The following is a 13,754-nucleotide window of genomic DNA, read 5'->3' as shown; positions in this document are numbered from 1 at the left end:
CCAATTAAGGGTGGAACACCAAGAGCACTCCATCATTCTCAATGAGATTAGAGATGATCAAAGAGTTATGAGGGAGGAGCAACAAAGGCAAGGAAGAGACATAGAGGAGCTCAAGAACACTATTGGTCCTTCAAGGAGAAGGCACCACCATCACTAAGGTGGACTCATTCCTTAACTTCCTTGTTCTTATCTCTCTGTTTTTCGATTTTATGCTTTATGTTTATCTATGTTTTGAGTCTTTACTACATGATCATTAGTGTCTAGTAACTATGTTTTAAGGCTATGAATAATTCCATGAATCCTTCACCTTTCTTAAATGAAAAATGTTTTTAATTCAAAAGAACAAGAAGTACATGAGTTTCGAATTCATCCTTGAAATTAGTTTAATTATATTGATGTGGTGACAATACTTTTTATTTTCTGAATGAACGCTTGAACAATGCATATTTTTTATCTTGTTGTTTATGAATGTTAAAATTGTTGGCTCGTGAAAGAATGATGAACAAAGAGAAATGTTATTGATAATCTGAAAAATCATAAAATTAATTCTTGAAGCAAGAAAAAGCAGTGAAAAAGCAAAAGCTTGCGAAAAAATAAAATAAAAAATGGCGAAAAGAAAAAGAGAAAGCAAGCAGAAAAAGCCAATAGCTCTTTAAACCAAAAGGCAAGAGCAAAAAGACAATAGCCCTTAAAACCAAAAGGCAAGGGTAAAAAGGATCCAAGGCTTTAAGCATCAATGGATAGGAGGGCCCAAGGAAATAAAATCCAGGCCTAAGCGGCTAAATCAATCTGTCCTGGCATTTTTGTATCCGGTGGTAATACTGGAAAACAAAGTGCTTAAGGCCACGGCCAAGACTCATAAAAGTAGCTGTGTTCAAGAATCAACATACTTAACTAAGAGAATCAATAACACTATCTGATATCTGAGTTCCTATAGATGCCAATCATTCTAAACTTCGAAGGATATAGTGAGATGCCAAAACTGTTCAGAGCAAAAAGCTACAAGTCCCGCTCATCTAATTGGAACTAATATTCATTGATATTTTGAGATTTATAGTATATTCTCTTCTTTTTATCCTATTTGGTTTTCAGTTGCTTGGGGACAAGCAACAATTTAAGTTTGGTGTTGTGATGAGCGGATAATTTATACGCTTTTTGGCATTGTTTTTAAGTAGTTTCTAATAGGATCCAGCTACTTTTAGGGATGTTTTTATTAGTTTTTATGCAAAATTTTACATTTCTGGACTTTACTATGAGTTTGTGTGTTTTTCTGTGATTTTGGGTATTTTCTGGCTGAAATTTAGGGACCTGAGCAAAAATCTGATTCAGGCTGAAAAAGGACTGCTGATGCTGTTGGATTCTGACCTCCCTGCACTCGAAATGGATTTTCTGGAGCTACAAAACTCCAAATAGCGCGCTCTCAACTGCGTTGGAAAGTAGACATTCAGGTCTTTCCAGCAATATATAATGGTCCATACTTTATTCGAGCTTAGACGATGCAAACTGGCATTCAACGCCAGTTTCATGCTGCATTTTGGAGTAAAACGCCAGAAACACGTCACAAACTAGAGTTAAACGCCAAACAGACGTTACAACTTGGCGTTTAACCCAAAGAGAAGCCTATGCACGTCTAAAGCACAAGCTCAGCCCAAGCACACACCAAAGTGGGCCCCGAAAGTGGATTTCTGCACTTAGACTTATTTCTATAAACCCTAGTAGCTAGTCTAGTATAAATAGGACTTTTTACTATTGTAATTTCATCTTGGTCTCATCTTTATCTTGGTATCTATCTTTGGACGTTTTGTTCTTAGACTTTGGGGGCTGGCCATTCGGCCATGCCTGAACCTTGATCACTTATGTATTTTCAACGGTGGAGTTTCTACACACCATAGATTAAGGTGTGGAGTTCTGTTGTACCTCGAGAATTAATACAATTATTATTGTTCTTCTATTCGATTCAAGCTTATTCTTATTCTAAGATATTCGCTGCACTTCAATCTGATGGATGTGATGATCCGTGACACTCATCATCATCCATCCTTATGAACGCGTGCTTGACAACCACTTCCGTTTTACCTTAGACCGAGCGTGTATCTCTTAGATTCTTTAATCAGAATCTTTGTGGTATAAGCTAGAACCCTTTGGCGGCCATTCTTGAGAATCCGGAAAGTCTAAACCTTGTCTGTGGTATTCCGAGTAGGATTCAGGGATTGAATGACTGTGACGAGCTTCAAACTTGCGATTGTTGGGCGTAGTGACAAACGCAAAAGAATTAATGGATTCTATTCCGACATGATTGAGAACCGATAGATGATTAGCCATGCTGTGACAGAGCATTTGGACTATTTTCACTGAGAGGATGGGAAGTAGCCATTGACAACGGTGATGCCCTACATACAGCTTGCTATGGAAATGAGTATGAAGGATTGAAGGAAGGCAGTAGGAAAGCAGAGATTCAGAAGGAACACAGCATCTTCATGCACTTATCTGAAATTCCCACCAATGAATTACATAAGTATCTCTATCTTTATTTTATGTTTATTTATTATTATATTCGAAAACCATTATTACCATTTGAATCCCCCTGACTGAGATTTACAAGATGACCATAGCTTGCTTCATACCAATAATCTCCGTGGGATCGACCATTACTTGGACGATCCAGTGCACTTGCTGGTTAGTTGTGCGAAGTTGTGAAGAGTGTGAGTGAACCATAGTAGTGTGCACCAAGTTTTTGGAGCCATTGCTAAGAATTGTTCAAGTTATGAACAGAGTGAATCACAATTTTGCCTATCAAACACCTCGAGCGTTTACCCCACCACAAGTTTCTAAGATTCCAAAACCTCACCAACGAAACCTGGTCTCCGAAACTTGACCTCAAGCTTCCAAATCCTCAAATTAGCTCCATCCAACACTCAATTTCAATATATTATCATAATTACCACTATAATCAAAATAGAGCTCACTAATTTAACATATATACCTAGGGTTTGATGGTGGTTACCTGATCCACAGCTCAAATGAGCTACAGCCGATAATACTCGCAAGTTAACTCGAACTTAAACACCAAAATCATGCAAAATTCAACATAATTTCACATTGAGTTTTGAAATAGGGGAAGAGAAAATTGAAAAGAAAAATATGGCTTCCTTACCTAATTAAGTTTTGGGCTTTGTAGAGCTCGACGCTGCAGTTGTGTGGCCGCAAACGGTGCGACAATCGGAGCTCCAGATTGAAAGTTTTGATCACTAGAAGTTTGAGAGTAATATTAACATGAGGGTTTTGTTTCTACTTCCCCAATTCAGCGTGGAACCCTAATGAATGGGGTTTGAGTGGCTGAGTTCATGTTTTATATGGCGGGCCTTGGGCCCAATATGGCCCAGTTCATCCGATTCGGCCCGTATGGCCTAATCTTGGGTCAAATTCTTTAAAATTAGTGTCTAAATTCATATTTTAATTAACTCTACCACATTAAACTATAAAATTCTATTATCTAATTTTTTTATTAATAACTAATTTATTCACTAATTATTTACTAATCTCTCGGATTTTACAAATAACACATGTCTTAGAGGATTTAAGGTTAAAGAAGGAAGATAGAATTAGAGAATTTTCAAAGATATAGTCCCAAATTTCTCAGATACGTAATGACATAGCTGGCTGTGAGCAATTCAGGAGTGTCCGTGGTTCATAAGTTATTCAAAATGACTTAACAATAAAAAAAATTAGGGGAACTCAAGTCACATGTACATGAACTTCAAAATGAAAAGTTTTATGATCGAAATTCAAAAGCATAGTGATAACGTTTGTAATTTCATAACTTTAAATTAATGTCGTCTATTTTATTTCCAATCAGATCCTGTGTGAGCATAAATGAACAGTCATATCAATGAAATTAGGGAGCTTTCAGTAGTGATGTCATATGATTTTCTAAATACATTAAATGAAATCCATCCTAGCTTGGGAGATTCTTCCGAAGAAGGTACACAAAAGAGCATCAGTAATGACAGTGTTGCCAGATTAACCGGGGCCATTCATATGTTAAAGCAAGAGAAAAAACAAAGGCTGAAAAAGGTGTCTTATTTTGATAACGTTTCAATAGTTCTAGTGAACTTATCGTTTTGTCTGCAATCAACATGATCAAATGTCTTCTTAATGTTAAATGAATGTTTAAACCTAACTTAAAGCACAGCAAATACTAAGTGGTTTAAGTGGATTGATTTATTTTTGAACATAAGAAATTTTATCAATTGTAGCCTAAAAGTTTAGATTTGTCGTCTAATAGTCTATTTGTTCACCAATAATTTATTGGGTCTATTTAACTGATTATATTTCACTTTTTGCAACCCTAATTTTGATATTACGCTATTTGTAAGATTCCAGATTTTTAGAAATTAAAAAATAAATTAATTATTATTTATTTTATTTATTCAGGATACTAATTTTAGAAATTTTTATATTAATTGGATATTTTTTTATTATTGATTTGAAAGTTTGAATAATTAAAAAATAACGAGGGTTTTAGATATACAGTTTAATTTGAATAATTAGATTTTGAAATCTATTTTATGATTTTAAAGGAAATTAGTTTAATTATCTCTAATTATTGAATTAGAGTATTTATTTAAAAATAAATTAAGTTGATAATTAAAAGAATATTTTATTAGTTTTCAATTACTTTATTACCCTTACTTTTATTAAAATTATCAAACTACCCTTATACCTAATTTTTACCAAAACCCTAAATTCCCAAAAGGTAATTCTAACCTTAATTTTCGTAAACTAACTGCCATTTACCCCCTTCCATTTCTTCCTAATCTAACACATACACATCAACACTAAAGAACAAAAGAAAGAAAGGAGAGACGGAGAGTTTAAGTGAGGGAGCACGAGAAAGGGAAGAAGAGAAGAGGGAGGCTGCGCACCGGCGACCCTGGGTCCCGCCGCCACAGTTTCATAGTCGTCCTTGCAAGCTGCCACCTCGACCGCGTCGTCTCTGAGCTACAACACCGCAGCTCGGCCTCATTCTGCCGTAGCTCCATGGTCACCATCGAGACATAGGTGAGAGATGCGGGGAGAGAGAGCTCGCGTCACCTGCACCGTCGCACCCTGCCTGCAAAGCCGTCGCCGATAGATGGAGCATCACCGTCACTGAATTGCATGCACCGTCATCAGGGTCTTCAATGTCGCCGTCAATGGAGGTCTGTCACCGAGGAGCAGAACGCGACGGAGAAGGGACACCAAAGCTGTCGTATGCGGAAGAGGAGAAAAAATGGCATCGCAGATTGGAGCTGGATCTTTCTACGCCATTTTGTTGCGACTACGGATGGGTTGCCACCGCTGACGCCGTTGTGCTCCAGGTTGAGATTTGAGATTCTGTTGACCCTGCATCGCAACTGTGGCCAGACACTTATACCTTTCCAGAAGATCTCCCCCAATGAGATGTTAAATGAATGATTATATATATATGCACAGACTCTTGGAGACGCGTGCACACAAGGACTGTCCAAGGTTGTCGAATTTCGCTGGATAACCAATAGATGAGACTCATCGGCCATAGGACAGACATGCATCATGTGCATTTGTATAATTTGTTCGGGTATGAATATCGTGTTTTGGCTTGCCTATTTAATTATCTGTATTTATATGCTACGTGACTTAAATGTTGTATCTGTTTTCTTAATTGTGTATTACTCCTATGCCTGCTTGTATGTGTTTGCTTTGAAAGACCCCTCATGCTGATGGAGACGACGTTGAGGGTTGTTCCAAACTGGCGATTGGGAGGTTTGTAGAGAACTGGAATTGAAGAGATAGATTAGAATCTCTAGGTAGAATTACCATATTTCTGGTTAGTGAGAACTCTAGGCGGTGATCTGGGTTGTAGAAGCTTAGGATTGTCTTTGACTTTTTTGAGCCTTATATTTATCTATTGAGCACTGTTATCATACTGAGAACCTCTGGTTCTTACTTCATATGTATTTTGTTATTTTTCAGATATAGGACGTGAGGTACCTTGATGAGTGTGCTGGAGACTCCTTCAGAAGCGAAGATGTGTGTGTGTGTGTGTTTAAACTTGTATCGTCCCTCCTAGAGGTTGATTCGGAGAATCAGGATTGGTATTTTATCTTTTGGATTGTTTTGGGTTTTATATGTATATTTTTTTAGCCGGTGATAAACCTCATTTTTAGGATTTATCTTGTGCTTAATTTAGTGGATTTTATCCATTATTTTCACACTTATTCATAGAAATCGCATGTTTTACATTTTTCTTCCTAATTTTGTACTACGAGTGAAAACATGCTTCTTTGGCCTTAAATAGCTAATTTTAATCCTCTCTTATTACCATTCGATGCCGTGATATGTTTGCTAAGTGTTTTCAGGGTTTATAAGGCAGGAATGGCTTAGAGGATGGAAAGAAAGCATGCACAAGTAGAAGGAACACAAGAAATTGAGGTTTTGTCGTGGTATGACGCGTACGCGTAACTGGTGTAGGATACAGGCGACGCGTACGCGTGGGACGACACATACGCATGAACAAGTTTTTGACTCAGCGACGCGTATGCGTGACAAAGCATTACGTGCTACAGATATCAGAATCCCCTGAGAGCAATTTTTGGGCTGTTTTTGGCCCAGTTCCAAGTCCGAAAACACAGATTAGAGGCTGCAGAGTGGGCAGAATGGGGGAATCATTCATTCAACATTCATTATTCACATTAGTTAGGTTTTAGATGTAGTTTTCTAGAGAGAGAGGCTATCTCCTCTCTATAGGTTTTAGGATTTTTAGCTTAGTTTTTCTCAATTTCATATTTCTATCACACTTTAATTTAATTTTTCTTCTACTTTTATTTACTATAGTACTTTAGTTCATCTTTTCATCTTGTTGATTTCTCTATTTTTCTGATTTAGTTTATGAATGTTTGATGTTAGATTCAATTTTATTTTTAATGCAATTTGAGGTATTTCATATTTATTGCTTCTTTCTTTATTTGTTGTTATTGATTCCTTGCAATTGTTAGTCTTATATTTTACATTCTCTTATTACTTTTCTATGTTTTTATTTTGTGCCTTCCAAGTATTTGATAAAACACTTGGGAGGATTTTAAATTAGATTTTTATATTCTTGATTTAGATTGATTAGTTGAGATTATAGAGTTATCAAATTCTCTTGTTGAATGATAATTGAAAATAGCTGATTGGCTTAGGCTTCACTAACTCTAGTCTTTGATTAGGACTTGTGAACCTAAGTTGATTTTGCTCACTTGATTTACTTTCATTGTAGAGGTTAACTAAGTGAAAGCGAAACATCACAATTGATGACGATAACGAGGACATGACTTCTAATTCTCAATCCTAGTTAAAATTTTACTTAATTATTAGTTTATCTTCTTGCCAATTTACTTTCTTGTTCCTTATTTCAAAAACCCAAAAATATACTTTATCATAACCAATAATAAACACTTTCTTGCAATTCCTTGAGATACGACCCGAAGTTTAATACTTCGGTTAATTTTATTAGGTTTGCTTAAGTGACAAACAAATTAAATTCGATTGAGGTTTAATTGTCGGTTTAGAACTATACTTGCAATGCACTTATTTTTGTGAAAATCTTTACCGACAATTTTTTCTCCATCAATTTTTGGCGCCATTGCCAGGGAATTACAAACGTGTGCCTTATTATTGGTTATTGTAAATATTTGCTTTTTGCTTGTTTGTTAGTTTTTGTTAGTTTTAGGACTTTGTTACTTATTTTCATTAGTTTTTGTTTTTATTTGCTACCATGAATTCTCACCCCTTTGGCTATGAGTTTAGTTACAATTATGTTGTAGGAAGTGGAGATTACAATGAAGGCTTGCATCAAGAATGGGACAATCAAAGATGGGAGGAGCCACAAGGATTTGATCAACCCTCTTGGCAACAATCACCTCCAATGTGCTATGAGCAATAACCATTTAATGATGCATACCATGACAATGGTTATGGTGGATCTCTTCGTGACAATCAACACCCACCACAAAATACCTATGAACTCCTCCACAACATAGTTTTGAACCACCGTACTCACAAGCCTCATGTTACCAAACACCCCCATATGACCTTAATCCTTACCCACCATACCAAGAGCCTTATGAGCCTTACAAGCCATACTTAAAACCACTCCCATTCCAACACAATTACTCCCAAGAACCGCCACCTTAATATACACCACCTCCATATCCCTATCAAAATGAACAATCTCCATATCCTTATCAAGATGAACCACCCTCCTATTATGAACCCTTCCTCCCAAATAATGAACCCTCCTATCCACCCCAAGCCCCAATAGATGATTCTCTCACCTTATTACTTCAAGAGCAACGTGAAACTCAAAGGATGATATTCGAATTCGTGGCTACCTTGACCGAGGTAGTAAACACTTTGGCCTCCCGTTACACCTACACTCAAAGCACTTCCATTGCCAATTGTGGAGAATCAATAGAAGAGTGTAGCATGAAGGAGAGTAAAACTTTCAGTGGAGAACAAGGAGTGGGATTTTGTATTGGAACAACTGGAGGAAGCTATAATCGTTGAAGAGGAAGAAGTGGTTGAAGACTTAGGAGATGCTGAACCTCTATGGGAATCTAAAGTTGTAGAGTATTCCTCCAAGAAGCTTGAAATTGATATTGAGGAGGCTAGTGCACAACATCCAAGGCATGTTCCTTATGAAGAATTGGATGGAATAGTTCAAGAGACAAGTTCCCTTGGTGATGATGAACTTGATCTTCCTAGTAATGAATTTGCATCCACAAGTGAATCCCTTGAGTTGGAAGAACCTTCTCCGAGTGACTTTGAAGGTGATGCTGAGGTAGACTTTTCTCAACCTCCAACTTATGACTTGAGCGACGGGAAAGAATTAGACGAACTTGATAAGGGAACGGTTGATGTTAAAGAGGCTTGCAAAGAGGTGGAAGAATTCAAAGAAAAGCACAAGGGAGTGGAGATTGCAAGCTCATTAGAAACACCTCTCCCAAAGCCATTACCATCCAATACAATATTCAAGTGGGTAAAATTCTTGTCCTTAACCTTTACTTTCCCACTTGAATATGGTTTACTTGAGACGGATGATCAACTTAGGGCTCTTTGTGGCTTTAAGAGTAAGAGGGAGAGGGTTAGTGGTTGGAGTTATCATGCAAGGTTCAATAAGTGCAAGGATTGGTGTAGAGCTCGATTGAATGGATCTAGAAAGTTGTTTGGACGCCCTCAGTGAGAATTCCAATTACTCGCCACCCGATTGGAACGATGATGATCAACAAGAAGACGGGTGCAAAAGCAAGGTCTGGGACCCTGGAATTCACTCCGACAATCAGTACTCTTGGGGCCTTGTCACTTGCTTTAACTTGTTTGAAAGATTTATGTGCCTAGTTTGGGACCCCGGAGGCTATTGGAATTATAAGCATTGGTAGGGATTCAAGGAAGAATTCAAGCATAAGCCACCATGACAAGAAGCTCATCAAATATCCAACTTAAGGACAATAACTAAAAGTGCTAGGTGGGAGACAACCCACCATGGTATAATCTTCCTTTTCCATAGTTTTTTGTATTTATTTATTTTCTTATCCTTGTCTCATTATATGTGTGTGATCCTTTCAAATTCTGTATATTTGTCTATTTTCACACAAAAAAAGGGATGTGACGCGTACGCGTGACCCACGCGTACGCGTCGATATGAATTTTGCACTCTTGAAAAATGGACAGAGAGTTACTCTGAAACCACGCAGGAGGGGTGCCTGGCGCACAAGCCACCCCACGCAAACCCGTGACCCACGCGTACGCGTCTGCTGCGTTTTTTAACATCCACGCGTAAGCGTCGACGACATGTACGCCTGGTATAAAAAACGGCCTTTTTGGTGAATTGAACAGAGAGTTGGCTGCCACTATGCTGGAATCGCGCGTTTAGCACGCGAGTAGTCACACGTACGCGTGACTGACACTCACGTGTTAGTGTTCATTTTTGGCCATCCACGCATACGCGTGGACGACGCTTATGCGTCACATGGCTGTTTCTGTTTTCACGCGCGCGCGTGACCTGCACGCGCGCGTCGGTTCCTATTTTTCATTTCTTTCTTTTTTCTTCTCTCCTATCTCCTTCTTTCTTCCTCCCTTCTTACTTTCTTCTTCTTCATTTCTTTAACTTCTCATCCTCATTCTCCTTCATTCTATTTCACTCATTGCATTTGCGTACTTTCATTCATTGCATTTTGATCTTGTACAGGTTTTTATTTTCTTTTCTAAGTTATTATTTTTCCATTGATGTTAAATGTTCTTATTCAACTGTTGCACCTTCCCTACATTATTTTGATGCTTCCTGACTTGTTTTCTATTTAGTTGACATGCCCATTGCTTTTATTGATTTCTCACTTACATGTTGTAGCTACCATGTGGTTGAGAACCTTATTATTATTTGGCATTAGCACAGGTATGTTTTATTTGTTTTCCCATTTTGTTTGTAGGTTACTCTTTTTTCCTTTTTCTCTTCTTTCAGGATGACCACCAAGAATGGAAATGGAATGCTTCTAAATAGGGTTGCAAACAAGTCCTGCTCCACACTCTTTGGAGAGAGTGCCTCAATTGTAGCAACCCGTCCACTTGCACATTTTTGCATGCACCTGGGACGGTGTAATCTTTAAGTGTGGGGAGGTCGATATCGACTTCCGTGGGTTAGTTACTCCATTTTCCAACACCAATGTTTAATTAGTTAGTTGTTGCATTTGCATGTTTGTTACATTTTGTGCATATTTTACCACTACTTGGTTGAAGTAATATTTTCTTTTTTCAAGAAACTATTTCATAGCATTTCACTAATTTAAATTAAAATTTTTGTTCAACTTGTTTGAAGAATTTTATTTTGGAACATGGTTTTAAAACTCGAACACACAAAATCCGTGAGATTTGAAGTCTAATTGATTGGTTGCATCTTATCAACCAATATATTTTGTTTTGGTGTGTGTTATTCTCTCTAAATTGTGATCTTTGTCTTGCTTAATTCTACTTTACCATTGTTTAATGTATGCACTTATATGATTGAGGCCTTACTTCACTGAGCTTACATACCTATATGGCCTTAACCTTTTCATTATCCTTTGTAAACTAATGTTGAGCCTACTTATCCCATTTATTCTTTACTCTAGCTCATCACTAACTCTAAGCGAAAAACAATAATGTCCTTAATTTGAATCCTTGGTTAGCTTAGACTAGTGAGAGTGCTAATGATTTAAGTGTGGAGAAATTGGGTTTGCCAATATTTGGTTTGAGAATTGGGTGTTATATATTCTTGTGAAAATGTGAAAAAGATGGTTGAGCACATATTCCTGCATTCAATGCCTTAAGTATATGCATTGAGAAAAATAAAAGAAAAGAAAAGAAAAAAAGAGCAACTAAATAAAAAAGGGACAAAATTCCCCAAAGTAAATGATGATAGCAATGCATATGCACTGTACTCAAAATTGAAATGCATGAATATGTGGAAAACATAGTTAATGGGTAGTTAGATTTTGTATTGTGATTACATGGATTGTCTCAAGTTAGGTGGAAAGTTTAGGTTAATCAAGGATTCGAATTTTAGTCTACTTGACCAAATACAATCCTACCTTGACCCTAACCACATTACAACCCTTGAAAAGACCTCTTGATATGCGTATTGGTGCATTAAACTTTTGTTGATTGTTAGAAGAAGAGCAAGTCTTAGAAAGCAAGGTTAGTAGAGAATTGAGAGAATTGAACCTTAAACACTTGAGTGATTAGAGTGTATACACTTCCGGTGAGGGCTCGATGCTTGATTCTTTGTTCCCGGCGGCTTTCACGAGCTTTCTTCTTGCAAATCTATTTGTACTTCATTTTATGATTTGAATTAGTGAAATCCAGTTCATATTTGTTCTTGAAAGGTTTATCTACTTTTAACCAAGTAGGTAAAAGAATTTTGCATTTAGTTTCATTCATATAGATAGGTTGCATTTCATACATTCTACCATTCCTCTTCATCTTCTTTATAGCCTCTCTTGAGCTTAGCATGAGGACATGCTAATGTTTAAGTATGGAGAGATTGATAAATCCCATTTTTAGGATTTATCTTGTGCTTAATTTAGTGGATTTTATCCATTATTCTCACACTTATTCATAGAAATCGCATATTTTACATTTTCCTTTCTAATTTTGTACTACGAGTGAAAACATGCTTCTTTGGCCTTAAATTAGCTAATTTTAATCCTCTCTTATTACCATTCGATGTCGTGATATGTTTGCTGAGTGTTTTCAGGGTTTATAAGGCAAAAATGGCTTAGAGGATGGAAATGAAGCATGCACAAGTGAAAGGAACACAAGAAATTGAGGTTTTGGGAAGCTGGCAGTGACGCACACGCGTGGTATGACGCGTACGCGTAACTGGCGCAGGATACAGGCGACGCGTACGCGTGACAAAGCACCACCTGCTGCAGATATCAGAATTCGTTGGGGGTAATTTCTGGGCTATTTTTTGCTCAGTTCCAAGTCCGAAAACACAGATTAGAGGCTGCAGAGTGGGAAAAATGGAGGATTCATTCATTCAACATTCATTATTTACATTAGTTAGGTTTTAAATGTAGTTTTCTAGAGTTTGTTATATAACTTGTTTGAATTATATATATATATATTTTCTCTTCTGCTTTCTGTTATCTACGCTTTCTTCTCTCAATCTTTTGAGTGCGACAAAATTTATGCTTTGTTTTGCTTACCCTTTTGTTCAAGGGTCCTAGTTAAACTATCTTTGATATATATATTTACGTATGTATTTTTTATTTTTAGAGGTCGTGATACCTCACCATCTTTGATTTACGACCTAGGCGTAAAGTTCTATGCGGTAGGGTGTTACAACTTTCAGGTAGCGGGGGTGGTGCAACAAAAGGAGCCATATAGTTGGAGTTTAGAACCATGATGAACAGTTGATCCTATGCATCCATTGCCTATGACGTCCCAAGGGTAGTCAGAATAGAGGGTGATGACTGAGAAGTCCTAGGGATACTAGTAGACACCCTCCCTCTACCACAACCACGAGGTCGACTCCTGACACTTCTGCCTATCGTCATGTTTGCAAAAAGCAAACCAGCAAACACATGCATATGTCACAAAAATAGTAAAATAGCAAAAATATGTCACAACCTGCAACTCAGAGAAACACATATGTGTTATGTAACTTAGTAAGAGAAACACATTAATTGAAGTCAAGTATATAGCAAGCATGGTTAAATATAACTTGAAAATTTTCCAAAAAGATGTTAACATGCCAAATCATCAATCCAACTTCACAATTTCAACGCATGCTAAATCAATTACTTAAACTATGCGAAGTATCAACATTCAAACAATTTAGGTTCTAGTATCTCCACAAGGCATAAGTGCACAAACTTGATAATCAAAGCAATAATAAGTATGAACAAGTATCACCAAGTAACAAGAAATAATCAATATGAACAAGCATCACCATGTAACAAGCAATAATCAACATGAACATTCAACACAATCAAGTATTTAAACAAATAATTCTAGTAGCATATTCATCAGAACTTAACAAATTTCAAACTCTTCCAGTAGTCTCAGAACCTAGTAACTTATTCTAATCCTATCTTAACCAACTAAATCCACTAAAACAGAAAATAACTCTAACTAAGCTAACAAATTAATGAAACTAAATCTAACCAAAACAAAATTGATAAAGATTTTTTATTAAAAACATGGATTGTAAAAAT

This window comes from Arachis duranensis, chromosome 7 (assembly GCF_000817695.3).
Source record: "Arachis duranensis cultivar V14167 chromosome 7, aradu.V14167.gnm2.J7QH, whole genome shotgun sequence".
Lineage (NCBI taxonomy): Eukaryota > Viridiplantae > Streptophyta > Magnoliopsida > Fabales > Fabaceae > Arachis > Arachis duranensis.
This window is presented reverse-complemented; position numbering follows the sequence as displayed.